Source organism: Cygnus olor, chromosome 1, assembly GCF_009769625.2.
Source record: "Cygnus olor isolate bCygOlo1 chromosome 1, bCygOlo1.pri.v2, whole genome shotgun sequence".
Taxonomy (NCBI): domain Eukaryota; kingdom Metazoa; phylum Chordata; class Aves; order Anseriformes; family Anatidae; genus Cygnus; species Cygnus olor.
In genome coordinates this window covers 177,589,524-177,611,375 of record NC_049169.1, presented here as the reverse complement: position 1 = coordinate 177,611,375, position 21,852 = coordinate 177,589,524, and the positions used below count along the sequence as shown (strand labels likewise).

The following is a 21,852-nucleotide window of genomic DNA, read 5'->3' as shown; positions in this document are numbered from 1 at the left end:
CTGACCTAGGTGTATACTGAAGGTAGTTCTGCCCATCTGTAGTCTTGCTCAACAGGATTTGTTATATCATTCTGATTTAGCTTCTTATCACTCAATAGCTCTTTACCTCCCCAGGCTGAAACTGTTGATGAGTGGATACTCATCACCTTAAGGGTGACTTTTAAAAAATTAATCTACACAAAAACATTTAGTTTGGATGTGCTCATTGACATATTGGAAGCTGACAGCCAAGAAATCTTTTTGCACTACAGATGCTTCAGTATCTGTCTTTAATGGGATTTTCCCTGAAATTATGTTAAATTAACCACAAACTCAGTTTCTCCCTTAGTTCAAATTACTGAAGCCCATGTACTTGATCAAAATGTTCCAGTCCCTCAAATTCACATTGCACAATGCTGATGAGCACTGGAACTTCCATCCTTTCAATTGCCTTTGTTAAAAATCTAAGAAGGAGACACATAAACGTGTTAAGAATATAAAAAAGATGGCAAAAGAAGTTAGGAAACATACAATATTTGTGTATATATTGTAATACTTTCTGTAATTACCAGAATCATGTACTATTTACATTGTTAGAGCATTTTTTATTATTTATTTTCTGGCAAGCCTTATTTGGAGACATAAATGTTTTTTGGGAAGGCATCAAAAGATCAAGCATTCTGCAGAACTGGCCAAACTATCTCTGAAGCCTCAAGCAATTCGAGAAAGGCTCCCACAATGAAAGTACGTTGTGTGACCCCATGGAAGTGGGCAGAAATATGCATCCACAAATCTTTTAATCTCCAAAATACTGGGATCCTCCGGGACACAGCTGTGCACCCAAACCAACGCATAGTGAGATGGAAGATCTCTGAGTATCTCCTGGCCGTCCTACAGGTCCTAGAGGTCTCGTTCTTGCTGTCTTTCTAAGGTCTGTGGTGAACATCTTGTGGCTATCATAGAATCATAGAATCATAGAAAAATTAAGGTTAGAAAAGACCTTCAAGATCATCTGGTCCAACCATCACCCTACTGCCAATGTGACCCGCTAAACCATGTCCCTAAGCACCATGTCCAACCTTTCCTTGAACACCCCCAGGGACGGTGACACCACCACCTCTCTGGGCAACCCATTCTAATGCCTGACTGCTCTTTCTGAGAAGAAATGTCTCCTAATTGTTTTAATTGTTGAAGGGTAGTGCTCTTTGTTCAATTCTTTGTTTTAATTGTTGAAGAGTAGGGGCAGGACGTTTCCATTTTCCCACTCACCAGGGACATCACCCAAATGACAGGACTCTTCAACTATGATGGAGAGAGGCTAGGCAACTACATCAGCCAGTTCCCTCAGGACCCTGGGATTCATGTCATCAGGTCCCATAGACCTGTACCTGTTTAGATTCATCAGGTGGTCTCAAACCTGCTCTTCACTTACAGTGGGCGGGACTTTGGTTGCCCAGCCTCCATCTGTGGGTTCAGGGAAATGAAAGACTTGGGAAGCCCATCTACCCATGCAGACGGAGGCAAAGAAGTTGCTGAGTACCTCAGCATTCTCCGTGTCTGTCATTACCAATTACTCAGATACAGAAACTCACTCCTAATATAAGAAGTTAGCCACCTATAATCGCTTACACACTACTATTTTCACCCCTCAGTCTTTTCACAAATGTTAAAGGCACATGGTGGCCCTCGGGGACTCCTCCTGTCATCACACTGCAGCAGCCCGAAGGGAGCTGGGTCCTCTCTTGTGCTCTTCCTTGAGGCTCTGTGCAGAAGGGATGCCACCTCTTGCACAAGGGCTGGGGGATGGGAAAGAAGCACTCACACAACCCCTGAGAATTGGCAACAGAGTCCTTTATTGCTGGGACATCTTGCAGGTGAGCCTGCAGGATGTCCATGTTGTCTAGCAGCTCCAAGCTAATGCTTGGGGTGGAGCCTGAGCGACGAGTAGGGAGCTCACCTGGCGCTCCTGCGATGCTGTTGGTGCATTCGGATGGCAGGTAGCGAAGACATGCTGGGGTAGTCCCAGGTCTGATGTGGCCGAGGTGGATCCACTTCCATCAGTTCCTCCACATCTGGTGGATCCAGCTGCATGGGCTCCACGGTGTTAGGCACAAGGATAAGCCAGTCCTTGCCCAGGACTGCCCAAACAGGATGCCTTCCGTCTGGAATGTTTTCAGGCCAGGGTGCAGAACCAGAGGCTCGTCCAGTTCCACCTCTAGGTCCCATGCCACTGTCCGGTTCATTTCCATGAGCGGGTCTGACACTGCCATCTCTTTTACGTCCATGGCTGGGTCCCATGCTGCGTTCCGGACTCTGGGCAGGCCTGTGCTCCACACGGCTGTCTGCCTGACGCTCCTGCCTTCGACCCACGCCGCCATTGTGCCACTGGGAAGGCCCAGGCCCCCTGTCACCGTATGGCTGAGGGGGCAGCCTGTTCCCCGCGTCGTTGCGGTGCCAGTGGTGCTGCCTGTAAGTGTCTGTGGGCTGCGCGCCAGAGGTCCCCTGAGCACTGGTGTCAGTTGTGCTGCAGGCACGATCCCTCTGCCCACGACACTTCTCATTAGGTGCACTCCTGCTCAGTGCTTCCTTGGACTGCATTGCTGTCCTCACACCGAGGAGGCCTGCCGCTCGCCTCACTGCTTCGGCTCTTCTGCCGCACAAGCCGGCTGTGGCAAAACTGCAGGACCTTGCAAATTGCAGCCTTATCTACCTTGTTCCACATGTTCCACATGATGTTTTCCAGTTCAGGCTCTAGTCTCTCATCAGTGTAACATAGAATCATAGAATCATTCAGGTTGGAAAAGACCTCCAAGGTCATCTGGTCCAACCATCCCCCTACCGTCAGTGTGATCCGCTAAACAATGTCCCTGCGCACCAGGTCCAACCTTTCCTTGAACACCCCCAGGGACGGTGTCTACTGTGATCCCCAATACCTTTTCTGCAAACATCACTTCCAGCCATCTGGCTTCCAGCATCTACTAGTACATGAGATTTCTCCTCCCCAGGCACAGGTCTCAGCATTTGCTTTTGCTGAACTGCACGATGTTCCTGTCAGCTCATTTCTCCAGCCTGCCATACTGAGATTATTTAATTTCCATAAAGATTAAAATTTATTATTGCTGAAAAGTCACTGCAAAACACACGAATTGCTTAACATGCTTTAAAGCTCTCTCTTAAGTACAAGAAGATGTCTTAAATGGGCTTCTAACATTTTACTATTATTATTTAAAGTACATGAACATGAAGGCAGGTATCATCAGTCTTAAAGACTTATTTTGAAGAATTAATTTAAGAAGTCTTTAAGAATTTGATCTCCAGAAGTACAAAATATTCTTGCCTCCAAAAATGTTAATAAGGATAGCTAATTCCTTGCTAGATAAGGCTAGAGCTAGCTTTGTGACTCAAGGTCACACAGGCTATGCACATTTGGAAGCCCTGTGGCATAATAGAAATGTATCTACAGAGTGAAAAAGTTCATACAGATGATCCATTGTTCACACTACTTGCATTTTGGAGGACTTTCCTTCAGACGAGGTCAAGTCCCACAGATCCCATGCCCACTAGTGGCTGGAGAAAAACTGATGTAATCTTAAAATGCAACGTTCAGTTTAGATTCATCTGTAAGGAAGTGAACTTGTGAACTGCAGCTGCAACTGCTCTGTGATGCGAACCGAAGTAGAGTCTGTGAGGACAACATGGAGAATCACTTTTTAACAGACTTCTCTCAATCCAACCTGAAACATTAATGTAAATGCACCCACACAAGCCCACAGAGCAGACTTTCTCATTTCTCCTGTCCTCTATTCCATCAGCCTGATGAAGGTTTTAGTGTGTGGCTCTGCATGGTGTCAGGAATGTTAGCAATCCCCACTGTAATGTTTGCGTGGCTAGAGCAGCAGAGCAGTCAAGGACAACTTGCTGCTCCCACTTTGTGACATGGGTGGTTACAATAGAAACTTTCACGCTTCTGTGCTGTTGGCCCAGTGTAGTTTTTGTAGATGGCAAGCTTGTCAGCTTGCAGATGAGCTTAAGGAGGCATATCATACTGTGCACAGAACCAAGGAAACTGGCCCAAATTTCTGACTATCTGCTCTGCTCCATCATCTCCATATGCACAGGAGCCACAAGTTATGAACTGTAAATGGCTGCAGGAGCCCTAGGAGTCCTTCACAAGCAGGAGATAAAATGACTTCACAGCTACACCACTGGAGGATGAGGCAGGCTGGGGCTTCACCCTTGTAACAGGATGCCCATCAATCAATACTGGCCTCTTCCAGCTCACTTTTCCCCCATAGTTGGGGATTTCGATTACCAGCAGCCACCACAACAGAACATGCTGATCTCATGGCCAAAAAACAAACAAACAACAACAACAAAAAAATCAGCACAAGACTCATGATCCTTCCCTGACAAGGGTCATCAAAAAACAGATCTGTATAGTCCCCATACTGTATGCATATGTGTGAAGGACTGTAGAATGGCTTCTGGTACTAATAGCAGTGTCTTAAAGCTGGCATTAGCTCACCTGTGTGGGGCTGAAGACACCGATCACCTGCTGCATGAGGTATGTTAGCAAAAATATACCTTTATAACACGATTTTTTGTAATTTTCAACATTATTTTTGAAATCTAATCCCCCATTTTTTTCCTTTCTTTGCCTTTGGTATCATAAAGGAGTTGACAGTCAAATGTGAATTTGCTGGCAAATTCAGGAGTTTGCAGTGATCAGTTTAAATATTTTCTTTGTTATCAGTGGCTTTCTTCTTTAGTTAAATGGCTGTAAGTCTCTCTCTTTTTATGTTTTCTACTTTATTTTACTTAAAAACAAATATAAAGATAGGTTTCAGTTGTTTCAATTTTCCTAACATGCGATTTTTGTCTCAGCATATGTTGTCCCCAAATGGTATATGATCCCAGAAGAAGAGAAATGAACACCAAAGGAGAACACGTATTCTCATGGCCAGAGGGATAGGGCTAAAGTTTAAGTGGGGAAAGGAAGAGAAGAGTGGAGAATGAGAGAGAGTGATGACATTTGTTTTCTCAGATGAAAAGCTATTGTCCCTTGAGACTGCTTAATGTATTTTTCTTTTAGGGGAAGAAAAAAATTCCCACTGGATAGACTGAAAATCCGACAAAGGTCTGAGAAATAGGATCTTCTCAGGCTTTGTCTGTAGGTGGGTAAAGTCATAATAGCTCTGTTTTTCTTGGTTTTCTTTACATGAGAAAAACTGAGTAAGAATGCCTTACTATGCATAATTGTAAGGATATTCATTTCTCTGAGCCTTTTTACGCTGCATCTCAGTCAACTGAAAGGTCAATTTAGTTATTTTTCCCTCCCTCACATCCTATACTGAAGAAAAAAAAAAAAAAAAAGGAAAAAAAAAAAGAACAACACACACACCAAAACATGTAGACAGGTCTTTCAGATTTCAATGAAAATAACAGATGTTACCCATCAAAACAGCTTTCACCCAGAGCAAGGATGACATAGCCACAGAGTGACTGAGATTTTCCTTCCAGCAGACAGAGCCTTATCTCAGACAGAGGCAGGCAGCGCTCTGCTTAGCAGAAACAACTGTCTTAATTTCAATGTAAAACATCCTCTGCTTTGGGACCGAAAGGAAACCTTTGATCTAATTACATGTACCGAGTTACCATATAGATGATGGAGCATATTGACTGTAAAAATCACTAGACTCAGCATTTGTTTGTTTGGCACAGAGCATGCAGAAACTTAAGTTACATATTGTTTTGGTCAGAAGCAGGTTTTGAATTCCCTTCATGTTGCCTGATCTGTGAGCTGGGAAGACCACCAATCTTTTGGGTGGGCTCCGGAACAGTCTCTATTTCCCAATTTATTTTAATTTGGGGCACAAAATTGTTGTAACAAAACCACAAAAGCCATGGTGTTTACAGACTAGAACCTCTTCTCCAGTGGCTTACACGTAGTTACAGTGTAATACCAAGTAAGCAAATATGGTTTAACGGAGATTTAGTTTCTGCCCTAAACCAGGGAGTAGCTAGAAAGACTGACACTTCACATGTGTGCCAAACTGCAGGTGAAGCACAGATCCAGTGTAATACTGATCTCAAGTTCAGTAAATGTTCCGTCTGACTTGGTATAATCTCCTGCTCAAAGAAAGTCAGAGGTCAACAAAGAGAGTTTGAACTCTGTTTTCCCCTGTGTGTACAGCAGATCAGTAAACTGGTAACAACCACAGACTTTCATACTAACCTTAGTCCATTAACATACATTCCATAAGGCAGATGTCAAAATCATAAAACAATATAGGGCAGAGAAGCTGTGGGCTCATCCACAGCATGGGGCTGTGAGATAGGTGGGATATCTGATCTCAGCTGGGTGTGCCCCCACAGAGAACAGGTCAGTCACAGTGCCTGGGGTGCTATGACTGCTCCTATGCCCCAATACCCAAACCATACGCAGTGGAAAATATATTTGATAAGAACCCTTCAGCTAGAGGTTTTGAAGGACACATACGGTGTTTCCCAATGACATTCCATCCGACTGTCTCTAGGTCAGAAGAGAGATGACACAAGAGCCACAAGAGATATTCAGTTTTAATAACTTAACAGGACTTGAGCACCCTAGAAAAAAATCTAGCTCTAACTGGACATGCACAGCATGCTTGAAATTGGGTGTAATATTATCAAGACCAAAGTGTTGCTATTTCAGGCAGTTGTAGTAATAATAAAAAATAAAATAATAATAATAAAAAAAAGCCAGTCATGAGAAAGGTCTTTTGCTTGTGGTAAGGCACCATCACCATTAACTTTTTCTCCAGCTGACAGCTTCCAACAGCTTTTACTGCAGCCTTCTGCAATCTCCTTGCCTTGCAGTGCACCTTCGAGTCTGCGCCTTCGAGTCCTGGAGGGTAGCACAGTGCTGGTGCTCCTGGGCAGGGCATCTCCCAGCAGAACTGACATTGCAGTTGCTGAACAGCTTTCCCTAATGGAGCTCTGCGCACAAGTGTTTGGTTTTCAGGGATAATGCTGTGGCTTTTTATATTGTCTACAAGTATGCAGAGCTGCTGTGCATTACCAGTGCTTCTCAAGAGACCTGTTAACTTCCTTTTAATATTTCAACCTCTGACCTGTGTGTTAATGTGTTGTTATAATTGGAAAAGTCGCTCTCCCTTACTCAGCAGTTTAGCTCCATGTGTGTGTTCCAAGTTGTGCTTGCTGACTTTATTGACACACATAATAAATTTAATACTTCTCCTCTTGCTGGATACTATTATTGCCAAGTCCCAGGCATGCAATCTTCAGTCTTAATGGGGATGTGTAAGCCAGAAGGACACAGTCTGTTTATTTTTGTTTGTTTGTTTGTTTGTTTATTTTTATCCAGGGCTGATATTGCAAAGTCATCAGGTAACAAAATGAGTGATAACAATGAATCCTTTCAATAGGAAAAATGTTGATCTGGTCCAGCTGTGCTGTCAATACAGCCTGGCAGAGTGCTTGTTCTCAATTTATCACTGGCAATGGAGAATATTCAATCCCCATCAACATAATACCTCCCCATCCCTTAGTTATTTAAAACTGTATTTAAATGTCTGTTTCTTTATGCTTTCCAACTTTGTCCACAAAAGCCAGAACCGGAGATATTCCTTGGCCTGGAGTTAGACCATATTAAGTTCTGCTGAAGTGTGGCCAAAGGTAGCAAACTGTTTTAGAGCTTTTGATTTTAACCTTAAGTTTAGGTTAAGCAGTGTAGTCTTGAAAAATAAAAAATAAAAAAAAAATGGAAAGAACAGAATGATTGTAAAAAGTTAGTTAGGACTTTTTCATCAATGGGAAAAGTAAAGATTTCCTACACCATAAAGAGGATAATAACTTGAAAAGAATGGGTTTAGTAAGAAGAAACTCATTTAATATAAAATGTTAGCCCATCCCTATAAAAACAACTTACTACTGTTTCACATCTTCACATTAATTATCTTTATTTTCTTCCTTTTCAACTTATATTTTTGGGATGACCACAAATTTGCTTCAACCCCAGCAGAAGTCTTTCAACAGAGCAGAGACAATTGAGTTTGGGGAGTTGGGAGCTGATGGTAAGGTTAAAACTGGGATCACGTTAAAGTCGTGACAGTCCTGCCACAAGGGCAAGGAGGACTGGTACTAAAGGGCAGAGGTGGGGAAAGTCTTGCATGGGCATATTATCACCTTCCTGAACTGACTTGCCACATGTTCACACTCATTTCTACCAGCACAGGAAATGGATGGGAAGGGACATTGAGGAATGGGGGAAGGAGAGCTGGACCACATCACCTTCAACTTACATGAGCTTCAGCTGTCACAGAACCACAGTGTGAGGGCTATGGCTACAGAAGAAATCTTTGAGCAACACACACACCTGCATCACTATCTCCAAGTACACTATCTCGCTGTGGATCTAATCTGATGAATGTTGTGCCTGCATAGTGATTATTACAGCAAGGCACTTTTTTTTTTTTTTTTTTTTTTTTAGCAATTAATTTCATGCCAAGCTCAGCTACAGTGGTAAGAACCTCAAATAATTCTCTGGGTTTCATTTCCTCCGTGTGGTCATGGATTTTCCAGACGAGCTCAGCACCTTTGTATGCAGCCCATTCAAGCAGTCCTACTGCATGAAAATCCCACAGCAGTGACTGCCATTGTGAGCTCCCTCAAACTCAACTTCCATTTGTACAAACATTGATTTGATGGGTTGTTTGTAAACAGTAATCGAGTACTCCAGCTTGCTGTGTCCTTGCAAAAGCGAGCAGCACGATCCCACACTACAGATAAGTACTGCAAACTGAGTCATCGTAGTACAGCTTCTCCTGTAAAAACATTGCAAACGTAGCTGAATAGCCTGTGGGAGACAGCCATATTACCTTCTGACTGTACAGTTCTGACAATAATGAAAGAAAAATATTCTGATGTCCTGTGGGAGTGTGGATGTCTGGTCTCAGATATGAATGAGTGAAGTATTAATCAGTCATTGCATTCCCTTAATGAGGAATTGCATTAAATGTGTCATTTGCTGTTATTGCTTGAAGCGTTAGAAAGCTATGTTGTACTCATTCAGCTCAGTCCTGTGCATAGTTATTTTTCTGTGCAAGTACATACCTTAGCACAAAGAACAAATCTGTTGGAAAATGCTCTTATTGATTACAAGTACTCTTGTTAACTACAGACATTCCCAAATGGCAATCTCTGCTTCTGCAAACCATGAGAAATGGCACTATTAGCAAAAACAATAGTACCAAACTCAAAGCAGCAGGTGCTGGCTTTGAAACTGTCGTCTTTTCATTCTGAGAATATGTTAATACTTTGCAAATATTCTGTAGGTATGCCAGGTGACTCAATTCTTTCCTCTTTTTTTTTTTTTTTTGGTAATGTTAAATAACATGATATTTCTGAATGCAGAATAACAGAACAAGAAATATCTATATTTAATGTGTGGAGAGTGTTCTTAAAACTTAAGAACAAATTAAAGATCTGCTTGTTTTTGGAGGATTTTAGACAACATATTTTTGTTACAAGAGCTATTTTTATTTTAACCATTTTAGTTAGCATAGCAAAAATAGAAAGGACGAACAAATATTTTTCTGATATTCTCAATGTACATTTTGTCCTTCTCTGGCATAAAAAATAAATAAATAAATGATTATTTCGATCACCAAAATATGCAAGATTTTGGATCTTGATCCAGCTCCCAGGGTATCAGATGGGTGTTTGCCTAATCCCTGTTCTCGACTGTCGTAGAGTAAAAAAGAATAACACACTTCAGGCCTCTTCCTTCACCTATGGAAAGCTGGGATTTGGTGCTAGGCCAGGGAGCACAGATCATTTGGCAGAAGTCCCTGCATAACTGTAACCATAATACACAGCACTTTTATTTATTTATTTTTTTAAGTCGTGGTCCCATTTCCTTCAGGAAGGAATGCTGTGCTCCCTTGGTGGCTTCACACTGACCCTGACGAAGGTATCACATAAGCCAACAACTGCTTGACTAACCTCACAGGTATCCCTACAAGTAAGGGACTGGCCCAACCTACTGGGTCTTAAGTGCACCAGAGGCAGGGGGCTGGGGTATGGTAGCACGACATGGTTTTACAGGATGTTGCAGTTTCAACCAGGCAAAAGTGAGCCCATTTCCTTTCAAAATTAGGACAAGCAGAATGGTTGCTGGCTTCTACACTCCTTGACCTGCCACGGAGCAGGACCTAAGAAGAGGGGGTTCAAATCCATGAGTTGATCTTCAGTTACTGAGTCCCAGGCAGTGAGGTGCCTTGACTGTTTTGTTTTGTCTGCAGTTAGCTGCATCTATGAAATTATGCCCTACACAAGGAGAGTTCACACCGTCTGTATTTAGATATTTAACTTGGTATGCTCTAAATTGCTTCTAAACTAAATGCTGGAGGTGTTCTAATGGAGATGTTGTGCACTCAGAGGGAAAACTCGTTAAGAAAAAAAACAGTCTCTCTTTAAAAATACTATAATACAATGCTGCAATGCAATGATGCAGGAAATCCTTACATTTACTGTATTACCACACAAGCGGAAAGAGAAGCATACGGAAGGCTAAACCAATGTATTTGTTATCTTACCTCTTGTTTGGAAAAAGAAAAAAAATATTAAAGTTGCAGTTTGGATATGTGTCATTTCAGAAGCTATAAGCCTCAAGCATAGGCAAGAAATGTATATATATGAATTATAAGTTGGGGCAAATTCAGGTGTCATTTTCACTTTCTCTCGCTTGTCGGAAGATTAGCTGGCTAAGCAAAACAATTCTGTATCTCTGGGTAACAAAGCAGATTTTGGCTGTTCTTCAGGGCTGTGGGTGTTCTCTGTGGGTTTTAGTGACACATTCTTGTACGCTTCAGGCGGAAACCGTCTTAGTGTGGGACAGGCAGAAAGGGTTAAGAACCCACTGCTGCTGTGTGTGATAATATTTTCTTCTCTATTTCATTTTCACTGTACAGTAAAATAGTTGCTCTGATTTAGTTTGCTAATGAACTGAGCACTGCCATCTTGTGTTTTATTTATCAAGCGCAATTATTCTTTGATATATTTCAGAGGGTGGCAATAAAAGGAATCTGTGAAGACCTTGTCTGTAGATTACATGCCATACTCTGCTTCTGTTCAAGTCCATGATCTTTTGTTGTATGGACCTTAAAATGAAAAAAAAAAAAAAAAAAAAAAAGGCTAAATTTAAAGTGTAATATAATTTAAAAAGCAGGCCTGTATAACTTCAAAATATATACTTAGATTTAAACCTTCTTCATGCATTTTTTTCTAGGAAGGATGGAGATTAACAGTATCATGGGAACTTCACAAGCTGGGGCCTCTCTGTTTCTCTGCACAACTCTGAGACCAGAGTTTGTGCAGAATTTTTCATAAATCGTGAACTCAAAATCTAGTAATTATTTTTGAAGCATGTAGACTCAGGGCTTGATGGTGGAAGGACAATTCTGTAAAGATATTCCAGACCCAAACCTAACACATCTTTCTTACAGGTATTAATTACAGGTATTAATTCAAAGGCTGTTCTTTGAGCTCTGTGTTAAGCAACAGATGAGACAGCATAATTTGAAAAACTCCAAGATGAAGCCTGGAGCCGAGGACTGCTTATCACGGTTCTTCAGTACAGGAAGAGATGCTGATACAGCCTTCCTTTATGAAAATCATTTCAGTAAAACATAGCCTTAAAAAGAAAGAAAGCAGTAAAAACAGTCTGCTTTGCAGACTCGTGTTGTCTGATGAAGGAGAAGTGCCAACACAATAGGATCAAGGCATACCTACACATCAGTATTGTTAGAGAAGTCAAAGCACATTAAAGAGTATCAGGAATACCACTCATGCACTTTCATTAGAGATTCTTTTCTGTAAGAGGCATTGACAGTGCCAGTATATCTGCAGAAATATAGATAAAAGTATAGCAAGAAAGAGTATTGGTGAGAAACCTCTTCAGCATATCACAAATAAATAAATAAATAAATAAACAAATAAATAAATCTGGCTAATTCAACAACATACCATAGAAATGCCCTATAAACTGGAAAAAAAAAAAAAAAAAAAAAGAAAAAAAAAAAAAGAAAAAAAAAGGGGGGGATGGAACTTAAGCTGCCCTAAATGGCTTCTGTTTGGCATCAGGAGCAATGCCATCTTAATCAAAACCAACAAGAACTACTTTCTTATCTACAACACGCTTTGACTTTCTACTACAGTAAGGGCCACCAAGAGAGCAAACCAACTGGAATATAATGAGGAAGTTTAAGTTTCCCCAGCTCTTAAAACTGAAGCCACTGCTTGAAGCTGCCTGGATGGACCCTGGGTAGGACCAGGAAGAAGTAGAGCCACCCAGCACCACATAGACCCTGGCCATTCTTCTCCAGGGGCTCACGGGACAGCTTCATCTCTGAATCACTGGAAGCTGAGTGCTGAGAGAAGTTGCTGTTCAACCCGCATTTCCACAGCAGTGAGACATGGGCCAAGAGCAATTCAAAATGGGAAGACAGAACCATCTCTGGCTGGTGCTTCAGGTGATGTCTAGATCATCACAAGGAATCAAGGCCATTGGTGCAAAAACCTGCTCATTGCCCACAGCCTGGAATAGCAATGGGGTTGTCCAAGACAACAGCAGTTCTCGCCTCTTGCCAGGAATAAAGTGTGTGTCACTTGATGACGAGGGACTTTTCCTCTGACTCAATGCCTGAGGGAAAAGCTTCACTGACCAAAGTCCCCTGCTAACAATCCCTAAATCCAAGAACTATGTCCTCACACCTGCCCTCCCCCCATCTTTTGGGGCTGTGTTTAAGCTCCTGGTGAGTGCTGCAAAACCCAAACCATCTTTGTGGGCCACGATCAAGAATAAAAAATTCAGTCTTTAGCCAGAAAAGTAGGAAGATGGAGGGAGCTCCCTCTGTTCACCAAGCAAACTTCCTCCTAATGTCCATGGAGAAAGAGATGATCCATATGGTTTCATGGTTGGGTTTATATATATAAATATATATATATTGAGTTTATATACATTGCAAGGAAATCAGCCCTGAAGAAATCACTACGGGCCTTTGTCAGCACCACAGGGCTTATAGTATAAATGCGCAATGCCTGCAGGCTTCCCCTGCACTGTGAATTTGCATAAATGGCCATCACATGGGCACGTGCAGGACACTCCAGCTTGGGATGTTATCATTGAGCTGGTTCTTGGAAGCAACCTAGAAAAGGATCACTGACATGACCACAGTATGGCTTCTTCTCCTCCTTTGAGTCTCCATTTCTTCCCATTGCTCCAGAAATCCAGAATCTATGACTCATGAGAACAATTTACACGATGCACATGCTAATGTATAGTTATCAAAACATATGGAGGGAGGGATATTTGCTTTTGCAATAGACTGATGATATGGTCATTAGTAAGCCCTGGTGTTCTTTACAGCCCTACTTCTTCATCCGTAAGATGGGTTTAATGATATAATTTTTTAAAAGAACATTGAAAGACAGAGCTTAGAAGTACTACATGTAAGAGCTAGAAATTATTAGCAGTCTCCAGACAACAAAGTAGAAATAAATTGCTTAACTAGAAAAGATTATGAATGGCTTTATTAATGTTTTTAAAGCACTTTGAGGCCCTACCATGGACTGTGGAAACAAATATTGTATAAACGTGCTATTATTAAATGACCACTCTGCTCTGGGAAATGGCATGGGAGTGGTTTTCCATATTTGTTGTGACTCAGTGATTCCAGGTAAAACACATCCATTTCACAAGTTAAAAAAAGAGAATATTTCTAACTGTCAGCTCTGTCAACACATCTTAGCCAAGCTGCGTTTTGCCTGGCTTGCTGATTAACACCAGCAGTGGCAACGCTACTGGCCAAACACTCTTTGCCATTGGTTTCCATCCTCTTCTCCAGGGCTTCACGTGAAGATGTGAGTACTCTACCTGCAGATGAAGGGCTGTACAGAGAGGCTGACAGACATTGCATATTTAATGTTACTAATGATCTTTGACTCCAAAAGCCTCCAGCTCACCTTCCCCACTTTGGGATGTTTTAGCAGAGTTTTTACATATTAAAAATCTTAAATAATTATTTCAATTATTAAAGGCAGCAGTGACTAGACTCACATAGAGAATAGGTTGGGTAAGAAGTGCCATTTTCACATTTTCACGTAGTCACATTACAGAGTGCAATTTATGGTATTTAATTACACATTATTTGTCAAAATACCAAAAATTGTTCATCTCCTCCCTGGACTAACAACCCTTCAAAATGTCACTTTATTTTTTTTTTCAGTGTGGCTTCTAACCACTGATATTTAGCACAGATAATTATGCCTCTTCAAATGTAAAGTAGTTAAGCTTTGTAAAGCATGATGCATGAAGCAGTTTTACAAGCTGTTTTTCCAAGTCTGAACTTCTGAGCTAGACTGATACATTGTGAGCCTCTTGCATGACTTCTGGTGGTTTCGTGAAAAGCATTGGGAGGGGAAAACAGTGTTGTATTGTATTTCCACTGTGTTTGGATTATGGCCCGTGTGGGTTCAAACACCCCCAGAAGCAAGTTGAAGCTGGACTTGTGGCCATCAACACCACTCTGGATATGGCTTATGGAAAAGTTCCATTTCGTTTTACACTTGCAATAACATTATCCTTCGCGTGTTATTTTTTTTTTTTGTTAGCTGAAAAGCATATGTTTTGATTTTTCCCATCAACGTAGGAGCAATGGCTTGTATTTTAAGTCATGAGACAGAAAAGAAAAAACAAAGTCAAGGATTTATTTCCAAACCGCACCTATGCAACATTCTTAGTTTCCACTAATTTGCATAATTTATTTTGCTATTTTTTAAATCACTTTTGCTAACTGTAATCACTGATTTTTGCCCAGAGTTAACAGTTTGCAAGGATATTTTCAAACCATGGAAGCAAATTCTCTCTACCAGGATATTTACAGCTGCAACTATAGACAGAAATTGCTGATATACATAAAATGCATCAAATATATTACCTTCCTCACTGGTCCATAGAAAATACAATAAAATCAAGTGGCACAGAAAACTTTTTTGCAAGGTGCTCTGACACCAGAACACTGGATTCCATCATTCATATGGCCTGATTATAGCCATGTAACTACCTATGAACTGATAAAATCAGGTCAGATTTGACATTAAATGGCCAGCAACTATCAGTCTTCAAACCCAGTCAGTTGACACACAAGAAGAAGAAATTTAATTTGATGAGTTAATTTGTGAAGTCAGAAGCTACTCAAGCTAGTAAAGGCATAAGAACTAGCACTGAGTATAAATGTTGTCTTGTTATTTGCTGGACTTAAGGCAGTGACCACCAAGTATTATAAATACCAAAAACATAGTGTTTTTCTAACGTCAACATGACAATTTTGGAAAATGATCAGTATAAAATTGAATAGCTTTATATTTTACTAGCAGACCCATTGGAACTCATCTCTCATTACACTGAGTTCTATTATTTTTATGAAAACAAGTTCCCCCATGATGCAGAAACTTAAATAAATCAAGGCAAAGTGATAAAAATAAAAATAAAAAAAAAACACAGGACTTCTAATGGACCTAATTCTAGAAGTAGAATTAATTTGACAGTCAAGTAAACTCAGTTGATTTGAAGGGAAGGGCTTTTAAGCGTGTAGGCTTAAAAGGAGTAGGCTAGCATGATTCAGTTTTATTTAGTTAACAAGAACTGCATTAAAAAACATCCCCTGAACTAATTCTCATGAACTGAATCAGGCTGGGACCCAGTCTGACTTCTTAAATCCATATTAGATTATAGTTTTGGCTTCTGAATCTCTCCAGGGGGACTTTGCTTTCCCAGTAACTATAGAAGGAATTAAAAAAAAAAAAAAGCTTAGGAAAGACTATTTCATCAGGCACGTCTAACAGAAGTGCCTGCTAAGCTGGGCAGGATAGATCCCACTGTAAATATACAAAGCAGACATAAGGAAAACCATTTACTTATGCAAATTTACTCTCTGGGTGCTGCACTGAGGACTAAGCATGCCCACCTGAAAGCTGGTCCTGGTGGCCCCTGTAGCTTCTGTGAGATGCTTGGTATTTCTTATTCCCACTGAAGCAAATGGGAGAAGGAACCCCAGTGCTCTGTCGAGTCTAGAGCACTGGGTCCCTGCAGATAGTCTGCTGGCATCAGGGAGAAAAGCCCTGCCAGATGGCATCCCTGAGAGAGGGGATTAGCTCCATCTCAAAGCTGGCATCCACTTTCATAACATCCACTTTCATAGCATGGGTTTACATGTGACAAAAAGATGGTTATATGTGCAGACTCAGTTCTCCATGTCACTCTACATTTGACTTTGTGGGATGGGGAATATGGCCATGCTGGCTATCGCAGGCAGGGCAAAAATCAAACTGGGCATGCAGATGATCCAGCTCACAGCAGGAACCACAGCTGTAGCTGGCAGCTTCTCTAAGAGCACAGACGCACATAATCATCCCTGTCCCATGCACCGAGATGACATCAGCTCAGGCTCACGAGTGGACTCAGTGCCTGAAGTGCAGACAGCTCATTTCAGGGATCATTAACTGGCCTTCTCCAAAATTCCTGGGCTGAAAGTGTTGATGGTATTGAAGATGCTATCACATTCAAACAGAGCAGACACTGAAGTACCCATATTGAAAAAGACTGAGAACCACTTTTGCCAATACAGAAGGAAATATTTCTTGGTGAAATCATACATTTGCAGAATTGTGTGTGCTGAAAGTTATACTCACCAGTTAGAATCCCTTATTTTTGTTAACAGGCTGCATATAGATAATATCTCCATTGTAGTGACACACCATAGTACACACAGAAAAGTCAGACATAGTGGTGATTATCTTGTGGACAATTCCTCATTTCTCTTGGAAATGTCTTAGGGATGAAGTAACAGTAACCACAGTGAAAAAAAGTCAAACAAACAATACAGTATTATGGCAACTGATTACTTCTGGTTCAAAAAAAAAAAAAAAAAAAAAAAAGAGGGGGGTTGTTCTTTTTTTTTTTCTTTTTCTTTTTTTTTTAACTGGCATATATGTTTTTCCCCAATCCCCATCCCCCCAATCTTCCTGCTGGGATTCATGCACAAAGCAAAATAGCTATATAAAGTGCAAAGTGTGGTTCCCAGAGGAGCTCAAGAATATAGGCTTCTAGTCAAGTAGTGCATTTGACTGTGAAATTAAATATGGCCCTGGGGATTCCTTTTGTGGTCACGTAGATCAATAGGGTAAATTTCAATATACAATACGTAGTGTTCACAGCAGGAGGATCACAAAGTGGGAAGCTTACACAAGTTAATGGTCATCCAAGTAAAAAAAAAAAGAAAAAAGGAAAAAAAAGAGATTATCATAATCATGCAATGATCACTTACCACTCCTGTAACTTCCTAGATTTTTTTTCCTTTCCAATTTTTGTTTATAGTAACAATAAATAAGGGAAATTAAAAATAAAAATAATAATAATTTTTTTTAAAAGACATTTTTAGGGAACACCAAAAGTTAAATTGTACCAAGAATAAAATCATGTTTGGAAAGAGCCAAGCAAATATTAAAATCATGGCTAACTACCACAAACTACAGCATATTATCAAGTACATATTCACTTCCAAACTCCTGGAGTTTATACATATATTTATAAATAAGAATTTACACTAAAACTATTTGGGATGGGAAAGAAAAAGCTCTATTTTAGGGGTATAACGAGGGATGCAATTCTGAAAGCTACATTTCATTAAAGTCAGCACAGTCCTGGTTAAATGCTTCCACTGATTAAAAGGCACAAAGTATGTCACAAAGCAAGAGTCCATTTTTTAACGTAGTACATCAACCCAGAAAGCAAATAGAGATAAGCTGCCTTGAAAACCATAAGATCTGGGACAACCAACTGTGAAACACTCATGTCACAAGCTGGCACTGAATTACACCACATGTCAATGGTGCTAGCTTCACTTTCTGCAGGTGCTGAAGATATGGTTTGTATGGCAAGAGTGCTACCTAAACTCCAGGTGACGCAGGCATGGCTCATGGTATCAAAGCCGAGACTCAGAAGTAGACACAACCTCCTACCCATACCAGCTGAAAAATAACTCATTTGTAAGTGAACTGCTGCCAGCAGTGACCAGCCACCAGCTTTAACCCCTCTGATAGAGCTTGGACATTGACAGGCTGAGCTAGAACTTGGATCCTCCTCACTACCATGAAGCATTGTGAAGGAAAAGGAAAGGAGAAGGGGAAGGGGAAGGAGAAAAGAAAGGAAAAGAAAGACAGGAAAAAAAGAAAAAGAAGAGGAGAAAGAGGAGAGGAGAGGAGAGGAGAGGAGAGGAGAGGAGAGGAGAGGAGAGGAGAGGAGAGGAGAGGAGAGGAGAGGAGAGGAGAGGAGAGGAGAGGAGAGGAGAGGAGAGGAGAGGAGAGGAGAGGAGAGGAGAGGAGAGGAGAGGGGAGGGGAGGGGAGGGGAGGGGGAGGGGAGAAAAAAGAAAAGAAAAAAGAAAAGAAAAGAGAAAAGAGAAGAGAAGAGAAGAGAAGAGAAGAAAAGAAAAGAAAAGAAAAGAAAAGAAAAGAAAAGAAAAGAAAAGAAAAGAAAAGAAAAGAAAAGAAAAGAAAAGAAAAGAAAAGAAAAGAAAAGAAAAGAAAAAAGAAAAGGAGAAAACAAAATAGCTACATTTTTAGTTAATTGCTTTTCAAGTCTACAAGAAATAAATTATTTGAATGCTTTCTGTCATTTATGCTTAAATCAAATTTCACTTAGAGCAGCAGATTTCTGTATTACTAATATTTTGCTACAGGGCTGGCCACTAAACCAAGGGCTGCTTTCCAGTAGACCCCTCACTCTGCCACAAATTGCACAACAACACAAGCAAACATAAATAATGCATCTGGAAATACATGACATATTTAAAACCTGCAATCAAAGACAGCACAAAAACACTGGTACAGGCTCTACAGCATTTATATAGCATGGACCCTTTGCCCCTGAATGCAATCTGCCTGGTACATGCTGGAAAACCTCACTGGGCCAGCACTTCGTTCCTGATTGTCCTCGGCAGGGATCCAGGTTTAACCATGCTGGCTTCAGCTGGAGAGATGACTGAGGGAATGAGGGAAGATGGACAAATTCATCCATTGGTCTGAAGGCCAAAAACATCTGCTGGAGTCATGGAGTTGTTGGTTGGCTGAGTTCACAGAAAGGAAGCCCCGCTGGGAGTCGGTACCCAGCTCTTTCTAGTTTTGAGGGTTATCCTTGGAGACCACAGATTTTTGCTACCTAGGGGCAGCAGAATGTCAAACCAACCAAGAAATCCTTTGGTATATTAGCACAACATGACACAGCCGAAATACTCTCTGTGAAAATCGGATAGGTATTAAAATGTGAAACTCTTTAAAGAAATCCACAGGGTGACACACAGCCCAAAAGCTGAGCTCACGGCACTAAATTAAATGTTTCAACTGTGCAATGACTGGTAATGCATTCATTTGGAAGATGTAGATGTGGATATAGAAGTGATAAGCAACACCACTAGTGCTGAAGACAAATAAAATGTAGCGTTCTTTTTTTGAGTAACAGGACCCAAGCAGATTGAAAGTCAAGATTAAATAAGAGGATAATTCCAGTGTTAGGCAACCGTAAGACTGCCCTTTTAAGAGGCTGTGTCATTAATGTCACAGTTCCTTGTCCCTGACTCTTGCTAATTATTTGATGTGGTGATATTTGGTAACAGTACGATGCCAGTTTCATTTGTGTGATTCATGTCATCAGCTTTTAGAAAAGAGTGATATTGAATTAACAAACTATTCCACATAGTTCTGGATTAAATACTTTTTATAAACACCTTAGTTTTCAGCTCCTAGATAAACGTAATCTTAAAAAGCAGTAGATTAAACAAATAAATTAATAATTCAAAGCTGCAGCCTGCGACTCTGTATCAAACTTTACAACTGAATTTAGCTTCTCTCTCTGATGACTAAGGAGTTGCAATAAGTGTTGTCCTTGTGGTTTAAGTACAATTTCCTAGCAGTCTGCTGTATCTGAGTCATCACAAACACTTGGCAGGAGAGGAGTGAAAATTCTCCCTTCGTTTTGTACTTCTCATGTTTGAGCTGGAGGCACACAACATTTTAGAGGCTACTTCCAGTTCACTCACTGAAATAAGTGGGAGTCTTTCTGGTGAATTCTTTAGTTTTGGATTGGACTGACTACTGTGCAGTACGTTTAACAAAAAGAGCTTAAAAGGTGTCTCCTTCTATTACAAGACTCAAGATATAGAAATGTTTTCTAACAGTTAGCATTGTAATTGCTGAGGCATTTGAAGGTTAGCTAGAGCACTAAAGGCAATGCATATGTACGTAATTTAAGAACCTGATCCTGTAAAGTATGGTGACATTTTCAGCTGAAAGCTATATCTTTAGCTTACATACAAATGTTGCAGGTTTTAAGCAAATATCCCTTACTAGTTGGTTTATTAGACAAAGATTACAACTCACAGAAGTGTCAAAACTCACAGAGTTTTTCTGGGCTTTGCATATGACTAGCTGTGAGGCACTCGATCATCTTCAGCATTTCTTGTAATTCAAAATTGAGCGCCTAAATGAAAAGACTGAAATTCAGGTGCTTAGAGTTATGGATTATCATCAAACACACACCGTCTCCCTGGGTCTGCATTTCCACTTCTGTAGAAGTGGGACCACTTCTTAACTCTACAGAAAGAAAAGTTTCATAAAACATTGTGTGAGACTTCAACTGTTGTAGAAAAACTTAGAAGATACCATTAGAAGATACTATTTTGTTCACAGATGTATTTTCATCAAAACTTTGCTCTCATGCTATGACGTGGGCAGCTACATCGATACACCCAGTAAGTTTTAGAAGAGTTATGGATTCTTATTACACATTTATTTAATGGTGGAGAGAGAAGATAGGAGATATGATTTGTCTTTTGTACATTTAATATTTGGTTAACAAATACATGGAGAAAAAATCCTATTTTAGTAAGCTCCTGGCTAAATATTTAAACAGTAAGATATTAATTCAAGAGCAATTTTTAAGTTACTATCCATCTTATTTCTGTAAGATGTCTCATAAGAATTATAGTGTTGAAACCTGAAATATTTATTGAAGCAACAGTATGTTTTTGCTTGGGTAACAACTCAGTAATGACTTCAGCATATAATTCACATTATTTAAGTCATATGCAACATCCATATTTTAAACAGTAAGTCAGCTCCTTCAAATTGTATCAACACTGTGTTGTATAACCTTGTGGTAGGAATAGAAGCATTTTTTTTTTGAAGCTACTATTTAAATTTTCACCAGAGAAAGAGAAAGTAGCAATTTATCCATGGAAATAAGATGTTTCTGAATATTACAAAATAACCATTATTTATGGTTAACTGCATCCAGAACCTTTTCTAAACTTGATGTGAACTTGTACAATTCTTCCAAGGAATGTTTTTAGTCAATCTTGTATGACATCCGCAGCCATAATCTGGAGAAAGTAGAGTAACTGGATACCGGTATTTAGTACCAGGAGGATGTACTCTGTCTCTTACGATTTATCAATTATGTTTATAGGACCTCAGTAACCAATGAGTACAATGAAGAGACTGATTGCATTCATGAAAAATGGGCCTTTTAAACTGTAATGCTGAACGGCTGGGCTTACAGGCAGCCAGATAAGTGAAGAACTGAATGAAGATTAAAGAGCTTTCAGTTACGATGTATAATTACTAAGAAACTCTGTGCAAGTTAAAACCATGAAAAAGTTACAATCTACTCTGTTTTTCACTCATTGAAAGAAAATATGCTGCATCTTTGTTGTATCAAAATCAAAGCCCAGATCTTTTTAGTTCAGGATGAGAATTTA

At 40.3% G+C, this 21,852-nt stretch overlaps 1 long non-coding RNA gene across 1 annotated transcript; it reads left to right on the top strand.

Annotated features, from left to right (window-relative positions):
* Nucleotides 1–1,460: 1,460 nt before the first annotated feature.
* LOC121061946 lies at nucleotides 1,461–20,774 on the top strand. Its single transcript, XR_005815345.1, has 3 exons — nucleotides 1,461–1,630; nucleotides 5,915–5,924; nucleotides 20,765–20,774. It is a non-coding gene; the product is annotated as an uncharacterized LOC121061946 (long non-coding RNA).
* Nucleotides 20,775–21,852: the final 1,078 nt, after the last annotated feature.